Genomic DNA, 20,440 nt, shown 5'->3' with positions numbered 1-20,440 from the left:
TCAGCATGTAGAGAATGTGTAATGACCTCACTCAGCTTTTCTGATTCCCCTCGGATGCAGGTTTGCTTCACCTTCGTTGTAATTTCAGGTTGAAGTCCCCCGAGGAACATTTGCTTTAGGTAGGATTCCCAGGATGTTACCTCTCCTGTGTTGATGTTTTTATCTGAATTTCCTCCTCTTCCTCTTCCAAGATGCTGTCGAGGAGGATTGGTGGGTTTAGCTCAGGTGGTAGTTCTTGTGCTTGCGGGGGTGCAGTTTGTATTCTTGGTAATGCTTCTTGTGCGGGTGGTTGTGGGAGTCTTCTTGGAGGGGGTTGGAGATCATCGTCTAGAAGAGGTACCTTTGTATAAGAGAAATGTACCCCAGGTGGGGTACGTGCAGGTGCATATGGAGGAGGAAAAAACAGAAAGTTAGGTTCATCATGTAATGAATCTGATGTAGGAAAACATTATGCTTAATGTTTAGCTGAGACTTAGTCTGAGTCAGTTCGTCCTTGGTCTTTATCTTACTCTGTGCTCTCATTTCTCTGCCATCCGCAATGATTTTTCCCTTAATAAAATGAGTGCTTTTACACTCAGTGTTCCTTTAGGAGGAAAATCATACCTTTTCTCCCAGATTTTACGCTTTCCGTGCCCTTTGATTTGATCACTCGAGCATACACACCATTTTCCAGATCCATTGACTTTGTACTCTCTTTCAAATTACCCTGACCCATGGTCACGAACGAAAAACGCTTACCGTATTATCTATTCAGATGCCACCACAATGGTTCTTTTCCAGATTCCGTCAGCTTTGACTTCAGAAATGGTTGACACTCTCCCTTCCCTTAGGCCTGGGGTACGGAGCCCGAGACCTCTTATCTCAGGGGTGATCAGTCAGTCTCTCCCAAACCTTCTGGAGTCTTCAGCTGTGGAATCCGCATCCTCGTCGCCATTATTGTCGTGGAATTTTAGCCGCATCAAGTAATACTCACTAAGAGTGAAAGTCAAGGATCACACAGACACACTGTCGACAGAATTTTCTTTGTCTGAATTTAGTATATTCTGCAGAATAGGCTCTCACCCCCTTGGTGCTAGAAGTTTAAAAACCTAAGAGCCCCAATTACAAGGTTGAACACACATTTATAGTAAGATGCTGAAACACGTACAATCATCCGTTTCTACGTCATCTAGAAGATAACCTTCAGTTTGTCAGTGATTAAGAACATAAACAGTTAAACATCTTATCATATAGGACAGCACATGATGGTACATGATGTTTAAGTCCTTGGACATTGTATCTTGCTGAAAAGACAGAAAGAGCATAATTCTGTACGTTAGCAGAAAAACATGATCTCCATATGAATCACAATTTATGAGCTTATGATTGTAATAAAAAAATGAAAAATAGGATGAAAAATAAAACATAATAATATGAAAATAAAAGCATAATGCAGAGAAGCAGAGAAGCTTATCCACGCTTTTATGACCTCTAGAATAGACTATTGTAACTCGTTACTCAGAGGATGCCATGCAAATCAGGTAAACAAGCTTCAGCTAGTTCAAAACGCTGCTGCAAGAGTTATTTCTCGATCTAAGAAGTATGACCGCATAAGCCCAATTCTGGCATCTTTACACTGGCTACCAGTTAAATATCGTATACAATTTAAAATATTACTAATCACCTACAAAGCCTTAAATGGCCTCGCACCCTCATATCTTAGAGAATTATTATCAGAATACAATCCATCGCGTGCATTGCGGTCACAAAATTCTGGCCTCGTAATTATCCCTAAAATATCAAAAGTGTCTAAAGGTGGCAGATCCTTTTCCTACTTAGCCCCTAAGCTATGGAATGATTTACCAACCGACGTCCGAAAATCAGAGACAGTAGATAACTTTAAATCTAGACTTAAAACTTTTCTCTTTAACAATGCATTCACATAGTTGTTTTAACAATGGTACTTATCTCCTAACAGCTAGCTTGTACAACCTAATAAATAAATAAATTAATGAATAAATTAAAACCTTTTTTTTGTCAACACTCCAAAGCATGGTAAATGTCATTAATACTCTTTAGTAATATGCTGAAACTTTGAATTGGTTGTCGATTGAGTCTTAACTGCCAAATATGGTCGGTTTGCGATTTTGGCCTTTTCCCATGACCTTAAAAATAGTATGTCATACAGAACCGTTTGCCACTGTACGTTAGTATTAACGACGGCAGTGGGGCCTCTGGCCTTAGTCAAACGAGTTCTGTTTCCGTTTCTAAAATCATCAACTATATGTAATACACTTAACCAGCAATAGTTAGCCTGTTCGGAACCGAGCTGACTAAAACCACATTACTGTGTGACACTTGTTTTCTATTGTGATCCGCGCAAATAAAAAAAAATTAAAAAAATAATAACTTTTTTTAGAATTAAAAAAAGTCATAGGAGGAAAAAACCCTTGGGAGATATATATATATATATATATATATATACACATTGAAACGGAAGGAGATTAAGCGGAGATTAAGCAGGTTCTGCCGGTGGTCTTTGGTCAGGCATCAGCTGGACATCACGTTGAAGAACAGCTAGTAGATCAGTGGTGTGCCGACTTTCACATGTACCGGAACTGGATCTGATTGTCTCGTCCTCGGGATCAAGGACGAGACAGGGAGAGAAACAAAATCTTATTAGCGTAGGGACAAGTAAACAAGTTCACGAACACGCTCAATGTTTGTGAAACGCTTTTCTAATTCAAAAGCTAAAGTGCTGACAAGCCTTCTCACTGGCTCAGTCTTGGAAGGATTTCTCTGCCTGTGAGCAATAATTCTCTGGAGGCCACGGGCAATCAAAATTGCTTTGGAGCCCGTCACTAGCTGTGAGAAAACAAATAATAAATTATGGTCAGTGTATGCTGAGTAAAAGACAGTATTTACAAGTTTTTTGAACACTAATAGGTCTTATGAAAGACAATAACATTGTATGTATATTAAATGTACTTCCTTTAATTAAGCAATTATCTTACAGAGTTATGGTTTTCGTATGAATAGCTTAAAACTCTTTTTTTTTTGTTTAAGTTTTTAAACGGTTAATTATTTTACTATTGTAATGTTAATATTCTGTAAGTCACTTTGGACAAAATGTCTACAAAATACTATCAGTATAACTATAAAAACCTATTGTATATATGTACAGTATATTTTACATACCTCTCTGAGCTCATTTCTACTGTGACCTCCTCAAAGGGCTGTAGCACATCACAAGCCTCCTCCACTGTTTCCCACTCAGCCAGAGTTAGTGCTGGCAGCTGTGGGTTCACCAGTGCCAGTGTGGAGACCAGGGGCTCTTTAATTTTTAGCATACGCTGGAGCATGTAAAATGTGGAGTTCCAGCGCGTTGCCACATCTTGCTTTGGTCGCAATGTAGCTTGTCCCATCTGTTGCTGGACCTCACGCAGCTTTGCAGAGGCCACTGTGCTTCTACGCACATATTCCACAATGGACTTTACCTTCTGAATGATAGCAACTAAATCAGGCTGCTGAAGTGCATTCCTGACCACCAGATTAATAACATGTGCAAAACAACTGATGTGGTTCCACTTCAGCACCTCCTTCACAGCCTTAAGGATGTTGCTAGCATTGTCTGTGACACAAGCAGCAATCTTGTCCTTTATACCCCACTCTTGGGTCACAAGATCTAATTTGTGTGCCAGATGTTCTGCAGTGTGGCTTTCTGTCACTATAAAGCAATCCAATAAATTGGACTTCAGCTTAAAATCTTGAATATAGTGACATGTCACTGACATGTAACTGGTTGTTGTGCTGGAGGTCCAGCAATCTGTTGTTAGGCAAACAGCAGGAGCAGTCTTGATTTTGTCTTTAAGGTCTGCTCTGACTTTTTCATACAGATTAGGCAGCAACCTGTTGGAAACTGTGCCTCTGCTTGGTAGGACGTATGAAGGGTCCAGTGCCTGTGTGTATGCTCTGAAGCCCCTGTCATCCATAATTGAAAATGGCTGAAAGTCAGTGGCAATCATCTTAATAAGAGCTTCATCTACTTTGCTCTGCTGCAGTGGTTGAATTGGCCATCTCACAAATGCCCCCATTGTAGATTGTGTCCGCCTTCTTTCAACTTGTAATGTTGTAGCTGGCACTGAAGTGCTGGTAGATGCTGTTGCAGATATAGTTGCAGCTGCCTCTGTTGTTGTTGTTGCTTCTGCTGCTCCTTCTGTTGCTACTTTGTGTGTGTCTTCAAGCAGTGCAGTGGGGTGCTTCGTTTTTAAGTGCCTCCTCATGTTGGATGTGAATCCTCCATGATTTGAAATCAAGTTTTTGCAGAACTTGCATTTAACTTGATTTTTGCTCTCCTGGTCAAAGTGCATCCACACATTGCTCTTCTTTCTGGTGCTCATTTTCAAAAACTCCTTGAAATTAACCTCCAAATTATCTTGACCCCACTCTCACTTCTTACTTCTCTCTGAGGTTTTTTACAAGAGAATCTTGGACTAATAGGAGGGAGTTGGGGACACTAGACGGGGGATGGGGACTACCCTCTTACCTTCCAATCAGATACACCTGTTAAGACCTGTAAGAGGTCAAGGGGGCCGGTCAAGTACATTACCACGGCAACTTCACTCAGTATCTTTCCGTGCAGCCACAGGGCAAAGGGTCAAACAGCCAGATACATTACAAAAGAGAAGGGGGAAGGGCTTTATGACACTACCTGAATAACAACATGTTGTCAAGTAAGCCCTAAAGAAACCTATTAGAATTAATTGCTCTTTGTGGACAGAAGGGGTACATTATAATAATTCATTCTTTGTTGTTGTTTTGTTAACAATAGAAAAGTTTGCTTAGGTCTAATGCTGCTCTACTACAATGTTTATTAACACTACTGGATACTAATCAGCTACTACTAATGTGAGTCTAATAACCTAATATATTAATAGGCTGGTAATACTAGGCAACTAATATAATTATTAATATTACCTATAATGTTACATAATATTATATAGCCTAATATAATATGTATATTTTTGTAGCAACAAAATATAATATTTATTTTAAATGTCTTTAATACTATATTGAGTTTAACTCATTCACCGCCATTGACGAGTTATCTAGTCAATTATGAGTTAATATTTAACTAATAAACATGCCTTTCTGGACAAATTTCAAAGTGAAAGTGTAATACCGCTTTTATCCATTAGATGGCGCCAAACCGCCAATTTATCAAAAACGGAAGTTAAAATGATTTAAATCATTTTGAACTGCCTTTATGTTTGATAGTCATTCTGAGTCTGATCTCTAACATAAATTCCTTTACAAAAACGCATTTTTTTAAGCTTTTTGCTCAAAATGTTGTATTTTTGAAGAGAAATATCCATATTTCAGTGGTCAAATTAAGTGGAAAAAGTAAATATATAATGAAACGTTTTTTCCCCATTTTGTTTGTTTGTTGTTTGTTTAAAGCAGAGGGTGTGTTCTTTAATTTGATATAATTTGTATGTTTATATATTTATAGAAGATAATTTTTCCTGCAAGGAATTTTGTGAAACTTTTGTTTATATGTTGTTGGACTTTAAGGCGTCCATCTGCATGTTCATAATTAGAGGAAAGGCACGGTATTAAAATTAAACTATTTATTGATCAGATATGAAAAAGTTTTACAGCGCTGGGCAGTCTCAAGGCCACAATAGGCAGTCGACTAACAGCCCGCATTTGGAGAAAACAGTTATTTATAAAGTATGTGACGTCGATCTTCTTCTTAGAATCTCCACCCACAAAGGCCGTTCCCCTCGTACATCTGACTCCATTACCACACCCAGTTTTAGTCTGCAGGAGATAGACACACACATACAAAGAAAAAACAAACTTTTCTCCGCTCATCCCTGAGGGCCATGCAGCCCGTCACCTTCTCCCCAGTACTCCTCCACTTCACATATGATTGACTTCAGATAGCATATTATAATGCTTTCTTAAAAACAAATCATTAATGAAACATTCATTTATTCATAAAAACATAAGCTGTAAGATGAAAGTGATTATTATGTAAAACACATTTCAATATCATGACATCATTTCATTATTCGTAAAATTGGTTATATGAATAAGGCACACATTAACTTCTTTAGATAGATAAACACATATTAAATCTTTTACTGCAATACTACTTCTAAGCAAAACACTTTAATCATTATTCAAAAAAAAACATCTGTTAGGGAAGAATACACACACACACAGAACAAGCGCAGGAGATTCTGTTCTTCCAAGTTGAGCTGCCATCCCCCCATTAGATTATTCTGTATGCAACCTTCATTTCATTGATTAATACACATTTATCAAAGACAACATCATATCATTTATTACATCAATTATTCAATGATTAATACTGATTAAGTAAGAAATATATTGCATATTTTATCATGTGAATATTAAAGTATTAGTTAATACGTGGTTTTCTGTTTACTTTTCCCACTCTGGTCTCTTTCTTATCTTTGACAATTTCCAGACATAAATTCCTAGTTAATCCTTCTTGCAGTTTTACATACACACCCAAGCTGGTAGCTTTCCACTCTCACAGACAAACACAAACAATCTTTTACTTTAGCATACTATAATGATTATTGAAAACACTTCTAAATACAATATTAATAAAACATATGACATTAAAATCCCACAATATTTATAGAAGATAATTTTTCCTGCAAGGAATTTTGTGAAACTTTTGTTAAAATCACAAAAATGCAGGTGGGCAACTTTTCTCAAAAAGGCTGGCGGTGAATGAGTTAATCAAAGTTATTATTTTAGGACTATTTTTTTAAATGGTCGACCATACACACCAAACCTAAAACTTATAAGCATGTTATTTCAGAAGTTAAAGGCTTTTGTTGTGGATTTGCTTTTGAGGAGACTTCAGTCGCTTATAGATCCACTAACCGGCTCTGGCTAATCCGCGCGAACTGTCTGACTCAAGATTCTTTCTCACTCGGAGCCTGCAATGTTTCCGGCTCTGAGTGAGAATCACGAGTCAGACAGTTCGCGCGGATCAGCCGGTAAGTGTATCTGTAGAGCGAGGGAGTCCCATGGTCTGCGAGTCTGCAATGTTTCCGGCTCTGAGAATCTTGAGTCGCGCGGATCAGCCGGTTACAAGTGGGTCTGTACTGAGTTTCCTTGGCGATTGAGCAATACTGACTCAAGTGACTCACACAACCCGGATCACTTTAGCGAGTGATTCACAATAACCCGGATCCTTAAAAGGAGTCGAGTTTGCCAGGCCTACTGTTCAGTAGTGGACTGGCACACTCAGCTGATGGATGATGCATGGAGAAAAATATATTGTCTTTAAGCAACCTAGCACCTAGTTTGTTTGGGTGGATACCATCTGTGTTAAAAAGTTGCCTTTGGCTCCAGAAGATATTGAAATTGTCAATGTAATTCAGTCCTTTCATGGTGCAGGTTTTTTGCAGCCATGAATTTAAACTTAGTAGCCGAGAAAACATATTTGTTCCTCGGGCTGGGAGAGGTCCACTGATGAATGTTTGAACTTTCAGTCTTGCAAATGTTTCAAAAAGTTCATGGAAATCCACCTTAAGGAGCTCAGACTGCTCTTTCCGAATATCATTCTTTCCCACATGTATGACAATCCGACTGACAGACTTATGTTTCATCAGAATGTTGCAAAGGTCCTTGTTAACATCAGAAACCATTGCCCGAGGAAAACAGTATGTACGGGTAGCCTTGCCTTCAAAGTTTCTGATAATATTGTCACCCACTATCAGCGTGTTTGGCTCGGCTGCTGTCTGAGCGGAGCGCCGCTGCCTGTATGATATTGAGCGTCTGTTAGCTCTGTAAGCTACTGGCTGATGTGATCTGTGTCCATTAACATTTGGGGATTCTTCACCCAAACTCATTAGTGCTTCAAATCTATTTTCAAGCCGTACAGGGTGTGGTAGAATACCAATATTGGCTACTCGAGTTGTACCCATATCTGGGGTAGATGATGCTAATGCAGCAATTTGTGACACTCGTGACAGTCTTATGTCTTGAGCACTTTTGGGTCTCGCACCCTGTTTATGCCATCGGTTTGTGTCCTCAATTTCTTTAGGTTTCTCTGAGCTCACTATGACCTGTTTAAAAGCATTAGGTTCACAAGACTCACCAGCTTTATGTTGAGAAGCACCTCGATGAAGCTCTGCTGTATGTTCTGGCAGGGTCGGCAGTGCAACAAGTAACTTTGTTTCGAGAACTGCAATCTTTTGTAAAAGTCTGTGGCAGTTTGAGCAGCAGGTGGATTGAGATCCAAAAGAAGGCATTTTTTCTTCTTTTCTTCTGTTTGCGTGTGGGCAGCTGTGTTGTCCTGTTTTAGGATTGTCAGCTGCCGGCAATAGCAGACTGGTAGACCGCTATGATAGAAACCCCAAGTTGTTGAATATTCCAAATATCAATATAGTTCCAGTAATTTGTAGTTTTAGTGTGGGTGCCCAATTGTTTAGTTTGAGCACTGTGCTGAACTGCTGGTAGTTGAATCAAAAGATAAAAGCGAAAAAGCAAAAGCGCAAAGCACAGAGCGCAAGTAAAAGCGTCCGAATAGTAACAAAGCAGAAGGCATTGCATATTAATATATAGCATTTTCTCAGTAGGCCTATGTAAATTAATACATAGCAATACAAATATACTATGAAAACAAATTAAAGGCGGAGTCCATGATGTTTGAAAGCCAATGTTGATATTTGAAATCACCTAAACAAACACGCCCCTACCCCAATAGAATCTGGACCTTCTGTTGATAGACCCGCCCCACACATACGCAACCCGGCATTTGATTTGATTGGCTATAGGTGTGTTTTGGTAGTCGGCCCGTCTCCTTTTCCAAAGCGTTTTTCAAGCATCGTGGACTCCGCCTTTAATCATTATTTAAATAAAGTTTATGAGATCGCCTATTTTAGTCATTTAAATATTCTCATCATTTCAGAACAAGCTAAGGCTACCATAACAACGTACATTGGGCTATATCATGTGTTCCTTTCGTCGAAAATATGTAAAATATATATATATGTGGGTAAAAAATACAGAACAAAAACATTTAAGCTCACTTGTTAAAGCAGAAGCTCCATAATAATGTAGAAAACGTTGTCTCCGCGTATGATCATTATGTTTAATATAATCTCTTGTTCGTTGACAATTTATTTTGCATTTATTATACTTGTATAAAGTGTAAAACAATAAATGCATATCTTATAGCATATTAAACATGGACATTCTGTTGTTTTTTATTCTCTGACACTACAGCCCTTTTAATAGCCATTAATTTATGAAACTGTAGCGACTTTGGCACAGCTTGGATTACACAAAAATTGCGACATTCTTTGCCCATCCTGTACTGTTTAAACCATGGTCTCTGCACGGAGTCTAATCATTTTTACATTTATTTATTACATATTTTAGTTGGCTTATTTTATGTTTAGATTGTAAAAAATGATAAAACATATTAACAAGTAAAGAAAAATCAACAGTATTTCAAAGTAAAACAAAAAAGTTTTAATATCAAAAAGTAGCCCTCATTTTATCCATTGTGGTTGACCTTATAGCCTAATCTACACTCTCTCCTGCTTCCGCACACATCCAAAGCTGTGACCGGACGAGCATGAACGATTTGCTCCTGAGAAAAAAAAAATCGCATGCGAGCTCCTACGACAGCAAAAATCGCACCGTGTATGCCCGCCTTTACACAGCAAATCGCGCATTTAAATAGAAATCTTTAACGATCTTCAGACAGAGCTTAAACACAAATAAGCATGGGGCCATTTAAAAACTGCTAACTATCGGAATCGAATTAAATTCTGGTCTTGGATGTTTGACCTGCAGTTTACTCTTGCCTATTAAAGGAATAGTCTACCCTTTTGCCATATTAAACTATGTTATTACCTCAACCTAGACGAATTAATACATACCTATCTTTTTTCCAATGCGTGCACTGTACAGCGTGTTGTTAATGTGTTAGCATTTAACCTACTCCCATTCATTCCTATGGTACCAACAAAAAGTTTTATTTTGTGGCACCATACTTACTGGTATAACTCTTCATGTAACAGTCTTTAAATAGGGAAAACACATAAGTGTTTGGTGGCTTCCCTGTTTGGTACCATAGGAATGAATGGGTCTAGGCTAAATGCCAACACATTCACGACGCACTGTACAGTGCACGCATTGAAAAAAGATAGCTATGTATTAATTCGTCTAAGTCAGGGGTGTCCAAAGTCGGTCCTGTGTCCTGCAGAGTTTAGCTAAAACTTCCCTCAACACACCTGCCTCAAAGTATCTAGTCTGCCTAGTAAGACCTTGATTAGCTGGATAAGGTGTGTTTGATTAGGGTTGGAATAAAACTCTGCAGAGACACCGGCCCTCCAGGAGCGGACACCCCTGGTCTAAGTTGAGGTAATAACATAATGTGGCAAAAGGGTAGACTATTCCCCACCTGCATCTACAACGCAAATGACACATTAATATTATTACACCCGTTACATCAAATATATGCATTTCACCCAAAGGTATCATTGGTCAGGGTCACAAGTCTTTATGTCAAACAGGCCAGGTGTGAAATAAAATTGCTGTTGATATCGGATAACTGGTCGGGTGTCAATCCCAGTGGTGCAGATTATAAAACAGGACTGTGCATAACTTTGCAAAAAGGAACTGTAACGCTACACAAGAGCATGAACTTGCAATGTACACTACTTAAAAACTAGAACAAAAGATCCGTACTACGTAGCTATGTAACTTATTTTCAAGAAAATACAGTATAGTTCAAACATAGAAAAGCAATATGCTATAAATATAAAGAAAAGTAAATGTCAGCATGAAAATGATAAAGAACACATGTTAGTTTACTTTAGCCTATATTCTACATAAAAAATTAATGTACATTTATAATCATCATGGGCACCGCCTCCCACCACAGCTGGATAAAATCCTAGAGGAAACACTGAATTCTTACCTCAAATCTGCTTTCAAAAAAAGATTTAGAAACAAACACACAAAAAACATTTAAGAGAACTTATTTTTAAATTAATCTTTGATTAATTGTCAATAAGAATTAAAATTAAACTTCATGATTGTTGAAAAATCAAAATCATGCACATGTGTGCAGTGCCTGCACAAAGCACATACAGCCAGTGAAAAAGCATGCAAAAGTTAAACTAGTCATAATCATAATGACCTTCGATCCCAAACACACACCTGGGCTTTTAAACATCATGTGAAACGAGGCTGGCTGCTAATGCAACAAAATGGTATTCACAGAGGATCTGATAGGGTCCGATACAGAAACTGCAAATACAGTTAGGATACTAAAAGCAAAGACCCTCTTCAGAGAAGCATGCAAATTAGCATAGCAACACTGCTATACACAGGGAAAGAGACCAGAAGTCATGTTTAATAAAAAAATTTAAATGTAATTTTAACTTTTGGCGTTACACTCTGAACCCTGCAACATATGGAATTATATTTGTGTCAAATTAAACGCACGCAACTTTTGCAAAAACAAACAAAAATATACATTGATAAAAGAAAAAAAAAACACTTTGAAAATAAAAACAATCAACTAACTAGCAAGAAAAAATTAACATCATCTTTAAATATACTGCATTCTTTGTTTATGGTTTTCTAAGTTTCACTTTCACTAAACATAGTTTTGAATGTGCTGCAAGTGTTTTCGTTTTCGCTTTCCAAGTTTTCGTTTGCGCTTCGCAAATTTACGTTCTCCATTTTGACACAAACCTCTCGTGAGGGGCGGGCTTAGCAGCGGTTCGCTCTTATTGGCTTGTGAGATTTTGATTGACAGCTCATTGAACCAGAACCCCGGAACAGAAGGCGGCGGCAGCGCACAAACAAGCCGGACGCCAACCGCTGCCAAAAACAACAAGAAGAAGACGATCGGACTCCGGAGCCGCAAGAAGTCCAAACAAACGGCAACAAGAGCACACCAAAGAACATCAATGATAAAACACGGACACTCCACACATCAGCAGAAGAACAACAATAGTTCAAGGTGAGTTATCGGGAGGCTCACGGTCCGGAGCATGAACACCATCCTCCCCGGCCGGACAATTGAGGCAGCATGAGGTAAGTTTGTAATAACTATAAAAATAAATAGAATAATTCCACTGCAAGTTTTATTCATGTGAAGACTGCAACAGATGTGTTTCTCAAAGCAGAGCAAAGATCGTTACGTAACAGACCATTTGTTCCATAGTCTACTTTGGCACATATGTTAGGCTTACAATATGGATATGTGAAATGCAAAGATAATGATATTTCTTTAGTTGTGGTTAGGTAAACAAGTCTATCTTTATTATTGTCCATACAAAAACAAATGTAAGATTTTAGCCTAATTCCGCTTTTCTTTTTATATTACTTATCAGGACCAAAGAGTGTCATTTCTCCAGGCACTGAACTAGTTCATGTTGTTCTCTGTATATAAAATACCTATTTAAAAGGGCTTTGGTATATTTTTAGGTGTTTTTAGTTGATGTTTTCATTAGATTTGAAATGTAACAAGTTCAGCATAGAATTCATGTGTGAGAACATATTTTGCAGGGTATGTTACGTTTAAATCAAATTTAATTCAAATCAATTAATCTTTAATGCACGTTTACAAGAGCACCGTGCTACATAAGGTTAAAATTAAGCCTTTGAAAGTGGTAGTCATGTTTGCTGTTACTGGTGGGACAGAAAGCTCTCTTTGAAATGAGGTGTATTAGGCATTAAAAAAAAAATTGTTTGGTTCCGGTTTCCGACCGACCCTGCCAATTTATGTGCGACCCAAATTTATTTTATGAGCTTGGGGAAGAAATAATACACATTAAATAAATACACAAATAAAAAAACTTTGAGGTGAACTATAATTTACCTTTTAGTACAGCACTGCTTTTGTAAAGCACGCGATGCAACGTCCTCTAGCAATGCTAAAAACAAGGCAGCTATACGGTCGTTAACACAATCGTTCACACATCGTTGTCGTCACTTACAAAAGCACTGGTAACTTTTGGTGTGCATTCGAGATGCTTTTTCGTGCACAGCAACGTAATCTTTTGCGCCCGCCGAAAGTTGTAACTTACAGACCAAAAAAGACGAGCTGAACAACGATATGCAAGTGGGCTTTTCTCTTCCAGAGAGGACAAACCAAGGCTCATTTTTGCGGTCAGAAAGTGAATTATAATATTTGAATTTATGGTATTATGACCAGGGCTTCACATTAACACCCGCCAAATGCGGGTAGATTTCGGCCATGGCGGGTAAGACAGCCAATCCCACTAGCCACTTTGCCAGGTTGAATATAATTTTTTTATTGTAGTTTTCTTAAAAGTTATGCGAAATGATAAACAATACGCAATGCGACAACTTCCATGAGCACTCTGCATCCAGCGCAACGCAGAGAGACCGTTTGTTGAGAGACGCGCACGCGATCAGCGGGGCGTTGCGGACCAAAGCGTCACCTTCCAGAGAGCGCGCGAGAGCTGATGGATTTGCGAATGCACAAGAGGACGCAGTCTGAGCGCATACACACTTCGGGAAAGATAAAACAATTGCATGGAAGTGATTGATTAGATATAAATTGCGTGCAAACTCTCAGGGCAAGAGCGAAGAGAAATTTAGCACATACCTGAATGCACACGAAATCAAAGAAAACCCGCCAGCTGAGAGGTTTGCGCATCATTTTAATGTTACAATAATGCCCTCTCAACATTTGTCATTAAAAAGTCTTAAATCACTTTTATCAGTAACCATGATTAAGCTTATAAAATACATCTGCATAAACTAGCTGACAGTAAAATTAATGCACATTTCTTGACAGTATTTACTGCTGTTGTTAACCCTCTGGGGTCTAAGGGGTTTTTAGGGCCCTGGAGAAGTTTTGACATGCACTGACATTTGTGCTTTTTTCAGTTGCTTAAAAACATAATAATGGCAAAAGTCTTTTAACACTGTGTTCAGCACAAACTGGGCTACTATATTATATGATCAACATGTATGTACATGTTTGTTTTTTTGAGAGAAAAATGTTTATGCGTGGTTTTTGAAAAAGCTAAATTTTTAAATGACTGATATAAGTCAAAAAAACTCATACTAAACATGTTTTCCCAAGACTTTTCAATACAGGATCTTGTAGTCTAGAGTTTTTTCTTTAAAATGATGTGAAAATCATTCTGCTTACTCATTTACATAAGACAATAATATTGATTTACAATTTCAAAGTCACTTTTTGGTTAGGAAGGCAATATGCAAGGAGGCTGGAAGCTCTTGAATAATCTGTGATTGACAGCTGAAGAACAAAACACTTGCATAATGAGCTGCTGCATAATGCCTTTAGGCAGTAAGACGACGCCTTGTTACGTGTTTGTTTGTGAAAGCAACACAAAAGAAATGCCTTCCCATGCGTGATCCTGCGTTAAATAAACTTACCGTGTAGAGATATACGCGAACAAACAGGGTTTTAGATGTGTTTAGATCCGTCTTAATACAAAAGTGCATCAAATATGAGGCATTGTGTGTTTGTGTGTGCGTTTGGCCGTCAACCGCGTCTGACGGAAGCACAAAGAAAACATATAAAGCGCCTGGAGATAACTTGTATTTACAGGCGAGAGAGCATACTTTATAATTTTACCACAAAGCGCGTCAAATATGAGGCATCTTGTGTTTTTGTGTGCGTTTGGACCTCGATCCCGTCACACTGACGAAGCACACACTCGCGTCTTTTTGGAGATAACTTTATGCGCGAGTAAACAAGTAGATGTGATGTTTGCAATGGCACCTTTTATAAGAATACCACAAAGCGCGTCAAATATGAGGCATCGTGTTTGTGTGTGCGTTTGGACATTCGCGTCACTGACGAAGCACACGCAATCGCGTCTGTTTGGAGATAACTTTAGGCGCGAGTAAACAAGTAGATGTGATGTTTACAATCGCATATCATGATACCACAAAGCGCGTCAAATATGAGGTAAGTTATTTGTGTGTGCGTTTGGACGTCGATCGCGTCTGTTTGATGAAGCACACACACTCGCGTCTGGAGATAACTTAAGTTACAGTCTGAGTAAACAAGTAGATGTCATGTCACCAACACTTGGATTAAAACTCAACACAGCACTGCCACTGACTGAATGGCTACAGAGACGGAGTCTTGACTGGGGTTGACTAATGAATATGGATGATCTCTGCTCTTCTCTTCAATGGAGCGGGGCGTGGCTCATTATAGATAATGCAGGAACACGAGAAAGACGGTACATCTCCCTCTTCTAACACAGTTAACAACGAATTACAATATTTGTTTTCGATTTCACTTACATCTTCCAAAAGCAGACATTCCAAGCATTATGTAGATATGTATCTTTTGTTGATATGACAAGTATTCCTTAAGTTACAGTTAATTTTTCTGACGTGTTTCTGAAAGGACTTCACTGAGGGAGAGAGAACAAAACACGCATCATGTTTATTTTCTTAATTTTGCGAAAAGCACAACATTCTGTTTTTATTGGGAGTGGACAGAAAAAAACTAGACACTTTAACGTTTTAAATGATGTATAAATAATGTCTGTATGACCAAAATCAGCAGAGTTATCTAACTCTCTTTGCGGAGTGATTAAAAAATAAAGACTTTGCGGCGCCCGCGCCACCGTCGACCCCAGAGTGTTAATAAATATTTAAAGTGGTTGTCGATGGGTTTTGTGTTTATCTTTTCAGTTTAGAATTAGTGTTTCTTCTACACCCCTGCTCTACTTTTAATATATTCATTCAAAGTTAATCTATTTATGCCTTACTTACTAGCATGTTTTTCACCTAAATATATGATATGATCTATACTGATATACCAGCTATATACCAGCTAATAAATGTTGTCTTAATTCGGGTAGTCAGACTGCATTTGAAATTCAGTCTGCATCTAATTTAGCAAGTAAATTAGCTCGAATTAAAGTCATTTTAGGATGCCAAAGTCAAGTTTAATCATATAAAATTGATTTTACCAGCAACATTTGACCAGTGAAAATGCTGAGTGGCTAGTAACTTTGAAAAACTAGCCACTTTGGCTGGTGAGCAAAAAAGTTAATGTCAAATCCTGATTATGACAAAAGAGATAATCCATGGAGACGTGCTGCGCTGCGTGAGACAAACACGCAATATAGCCAAAGTCACCTCATATATCCGCTATTCAATTAAAAAATTTAACAATTTCCTACCTATCCCTTGCTGCCACTGAAAAAAAATAAAAAAATAAAATAAAATCCCTACCGACCCATGACCTAAACTGACAACCAACCAGAACCAAACTTATTTTTTTTATGCCTTACCAGCACTCTAAAAGTGCATATCTGCACCACATCTGGTGGTATTCAGCCTACCTGCCCTTAATGTAGAAATGCCACTTATTTGGTTTCCATAATACTTCACATGATGATTTACTATGGACAAAAAAAATTTATAAGCTACGATTTGACCATACTTCTCTCTCTTTTTTTTTTTTTTAGAATTGAGCCTCTATGGTGTGATGTTTGGTCAGCCGTCTCTTGTACTATGAAGAACTGCAATGGAAGAAGTGACAGTGCTTGATTCGGCAGGTGAACTGCACCTATTTTGTAAGACCAGATTTAATTTTAGAATATTTATCAAGAATAAATGTTTCATTTTTCATCTTTTTTTAAATTCAGAATTCTAGCGGGGTAGATGGCATGACATTAAACTATTAATAAACAACAACAAAAAAACAACACTGTAATAATACATCCTTCCCCCGACACTTTTTTACAAAGTCATTACTCATTATCATAGTAAGTAGTGTGGTGTCCCCTTCCCCTTAAAGCAAATGTGGCTCAAGACTCATCCAATACCCATAGGTGTGATTGGCAAAGGACAAAAAAGCAGGAAAATATACGGCACACCTACCATGACGTGGCGACATACATACGCACGCACGCACACATATATATATATATAATGAAATACAGTTAAAATATAATTTGAGCTCAAACTTGATCGATCTGAGTGGCCAATCGTCAATCAGCATGGGCAAGTGCCACCCTGACCATTATGTAGCCTTGCAACTGCATCAAACTGAACCAAATCATTTTGTGCTTTTAATGGTAAATACATCAATGCGGTGCATTTTGAGAGTACAAATAAGTGACTAGATCTATGAGGATTTTTATGTTCTTGTAAACAAATTTGTGCCCTTTTAGTAAAATCTTTGGTTGCATATGATAATAATAATAATAATAATAATAATAATAATAATAATAATAAGGCACACAAACCACATACAAAACATGATAAATGAGATTTGCCATTGGTCAAAACATGTTTAATGTTTATAGAATAATTAGAGGGGACATTTAATACAGATTAATTATTGATTACAACATTTGAACGCTGAATTTAAAGTGGATACAGTAACATTAAAGTTACTTAATTCAAATGTTGTGACCTTCTGGAAAGGCAGTCAAGTCCATTTGTCTTTTGCATAGTTCTTTTGGCACAGCCGAGCTACGCGTTTCACCCGCACACGCGCGCGCACACACACACACACACACACACACACATTATATTATTCTGTAATCGCAAGCATTACTGCCAGATTCACAAGCCATGAAGAGGAGCAAATACAGGCGTGTGTTCGTCAGGATGAACTTGGATCTGATTCGCGTAACTTATATGCGTGCGTTAACGTTAGTGATTACAGAATAATATTGCAAGCAAACATTTTGACACAAACACAACTTTATATTGATACTGCGAGACAGCATTTCATGTCGACGAGAAATCTGATATTTACATTACTGGCATATAGCGGTCTAATTTGAAACGGACAGTTTTGTAAAAGCACCAAACACCTGGCAGGTTCTCTTAATTTCTTACTACTAAAATGCTGTTTGTCTCTGCCTATTCCTTCTATCCATGCCCAGCGCCACTGATTCAAGTCCTTTATCAAATAGGTCGTCTTACCTAGCCTAGGCTTCATATACATACTCTTCATCCTGCTGACAACGTTAACTTGTTATGACTTCTCCGCGGCCGCGCGGCATCTAAAGCTGGATCTCAGCCACACCTCAAAGACCCCTCCCCATTCTACTTCTGATTGGCTAGTTTGTTAGTTTGGTTGAGAGTGAAAGATGTGTTCCTTTCATTCTATTTGTTGGCAAACGCATGCTTTTTTTTATTCGCAGCCAAGACCACACGCCGGACCTGACTGCAAGCTCTTTGGTGAGCTCTGCTTTGAATTGAAGTTCGATCGTGACAAATAAACAGACTACTTACGGAGTGATATGCGGTCATTTATAACGGTGCCTTGCAACCCCCCCCCACATAAACACAAAAAAATGGATTTGCATGATTCACGAAAGCCTCATTTTCAGGTCGTAAAAGCAGGAATTCCGGATTTTTCCGGAAGAATCACACCCCTGAATACCATGTGTAAATAGGGCCTATGTTACATGAGATTGGAATGACATGAAGTAAATATCAGGATTTTTATTCTTGACATTCATGTACTTGCATATAGTTACTTTGGCATTATGTAATTATGGGTCCTTAGAAATCTATCAAACTAAATTTGGTTAGCATTATAACACATTGTTTCTTTTTCAGATGGTGGAACAACTTTTTAAGAGGACATTGTTGACATTGTCACAGAGGATGATGGTGTGGTCATGGTGCCAGAGATCTATTGTCCTTTGTCTGACCAAAAGCCTTTGATATCACCATTGAATGTCCAGGAGTTATACCAACACACAGTCGATGTCATCCAAAGACTGTGCTCCATTTAAATTGTAAAAGTCATTTTTATGTTTGAAAGATGAAGTTGGTTCACAGATGTACTTTTCCTTTAAAACAATTTCCCATTTGTAATCACAATGGAGACACATCTCTGACTGCTGGGCTTCCCCTCTTATTGTGTTCAGGTTCATATGCATCTGCAGGGTTATTCATGCCAACACTTTATACCGTTGGGCTGGTAATTTATCTTTATATATCATGCCTTCTCACTGCGTCTGCCAGCCTGTGCTTTACATATCTGAGAGTCAACGCAGCTGAACATGAAGGACAAATGCAATGCAAGACGTTATGCATGTTATATATCGGCATATGGATGATTAGATTAGAAACTGCTTTCTGTTGGTGTGTTTAAACATCACATGACATAGAAAATTTACTGTCTTCCATTTTCTGTTGTGTAATAATTCATAAGAAAATCACTTTAAACCATTCAATCATTTATTTTGAGAAATAACTTTTTGTAACAAAAGTATTTAAGACTTTTTAAACCATTTAGTAGCATGTACAATCACAAGTGTTTTTTGTCATCCTCATCCCATCTCCATGTTGTTTCTTTATTCTGCTGAACACAAGACATTTTAGAAAAAGAAGACATTTTAATAAATGATGGTTAGCACACATGAGACTGTACCCATTGACTTCCTTAGATATTATTTGTACTTTAGACGTCAGTGGGTACACTCTCCTGTGTGCCTAACACCATTTATCGAAATGTCTTCTCAGCAGAATAAAGAAACTTAAACAGGTTTACAACAACATGAGGCTGGGTAAATGATAACAGAATTTTCATTTTTGGGTGAACTATCCCTTTAAGACTCTGTAAACCATTCAGATGCATGTAAAATCATTAACAACTGTTAAACAGCATCTATAAATGATAAAAAGACATTACTATTGGGAGAAACATTTTGTCTAGACATTTGAGTTCATTACAACCGATACTCTGTCAAAGTAAGCATCATGTTGCACTGCTGTTTTCATTCTTTCTTTAAATTCATTTGCTTGGCCTTTGGTGCATGCATGTGTGATCAAACTCAGTTATTTTGAAGGTGTTTTGCCTGTCAACCACTGCATCACTCGTGGGACAGAAAGTGCTGCCTCATCCTGAGTTTCGCCGTCTAGGGCAGTAATATAAACAATAAGCATTTAATGACATCACTACATATAGCACAATAATCATTAAACACAAATACTTGAAAATGTATAACTTGTTTGTAACTAATTGTTGCTTTAGAAAACCGCAAGTTTATAGACAAGGTTAACATTAAAACCCTGAAATTTTGAAGCTGGCCACCCTTTGCAAGGCTTACAGCAAAAACCTCCCCAGCAGCACATGAATAAAACTTGCAGTGGGATTATTTATTTATTTTGATAGTTATTACAAACTTACCTCATGCTGCCTTGATTGTCCGACCAAGGAGGATGGTGTTGATGCTCCGGACCGTGAGTCTCCCGATTACTCATCTTGAACTATTGTTATTCTTCTGCTGATGTGTAAAATATCCGTGTTTTATCATTAATGTTCTTTAATATACTCTTATTACCGTTTGTTTAGACTTCTTGCAGATACAGAGTCCGATCATCTTCTTCTTGTTATTTTTAACACCGATTGGCATCCAGCTTATTTGTGCACTACCGCCACCTTCTG

The 20,440-nt window shown here is 38.0% G+C and overlaps 1 long non-coding RNA gene across 1 annotated transcript; it reads left to right on the top strand.

Annotated features, from left to right (window-relative positions):
• Positions 1–14,951: 14,951 nt before the first annotated feature.
• On the top strand, positions 14,952–19,293 carry LOC141365937 (uncharacterized). The gene is made up of 2 exons (XR_012370904.1): positions 14,952–16,598; positions 18,604–19,293. It is a non-coding gene; the product is annotated as an uncharacterized lncRNA (long non-coding RNA).
• The last annotated feature ends 1,147 nt before the right edge of the window (positions 19,294–20,440 follow it).

This window comes from Misgurnus anguillicaudatus, chromosome 8 (genome assembly GCF_027580225.2).
Source record: "Misgurnus anguillicaudatus chromosome 8, ASM2758022v2, whole genome shotgun sequence".
Taxonomy (NCBI): domain Eukaryota; kingdom Metazoa; phylum Chordata; class Actinopteri; order Cypriniformes; family Cobitidae; genus Misgurnus; species Misgurnus anguillicaudatus.
Note: the sequence above shows the minus strand (reverse complement) of the source record. Positions and strands in the feature narration are given on the sequence as shown.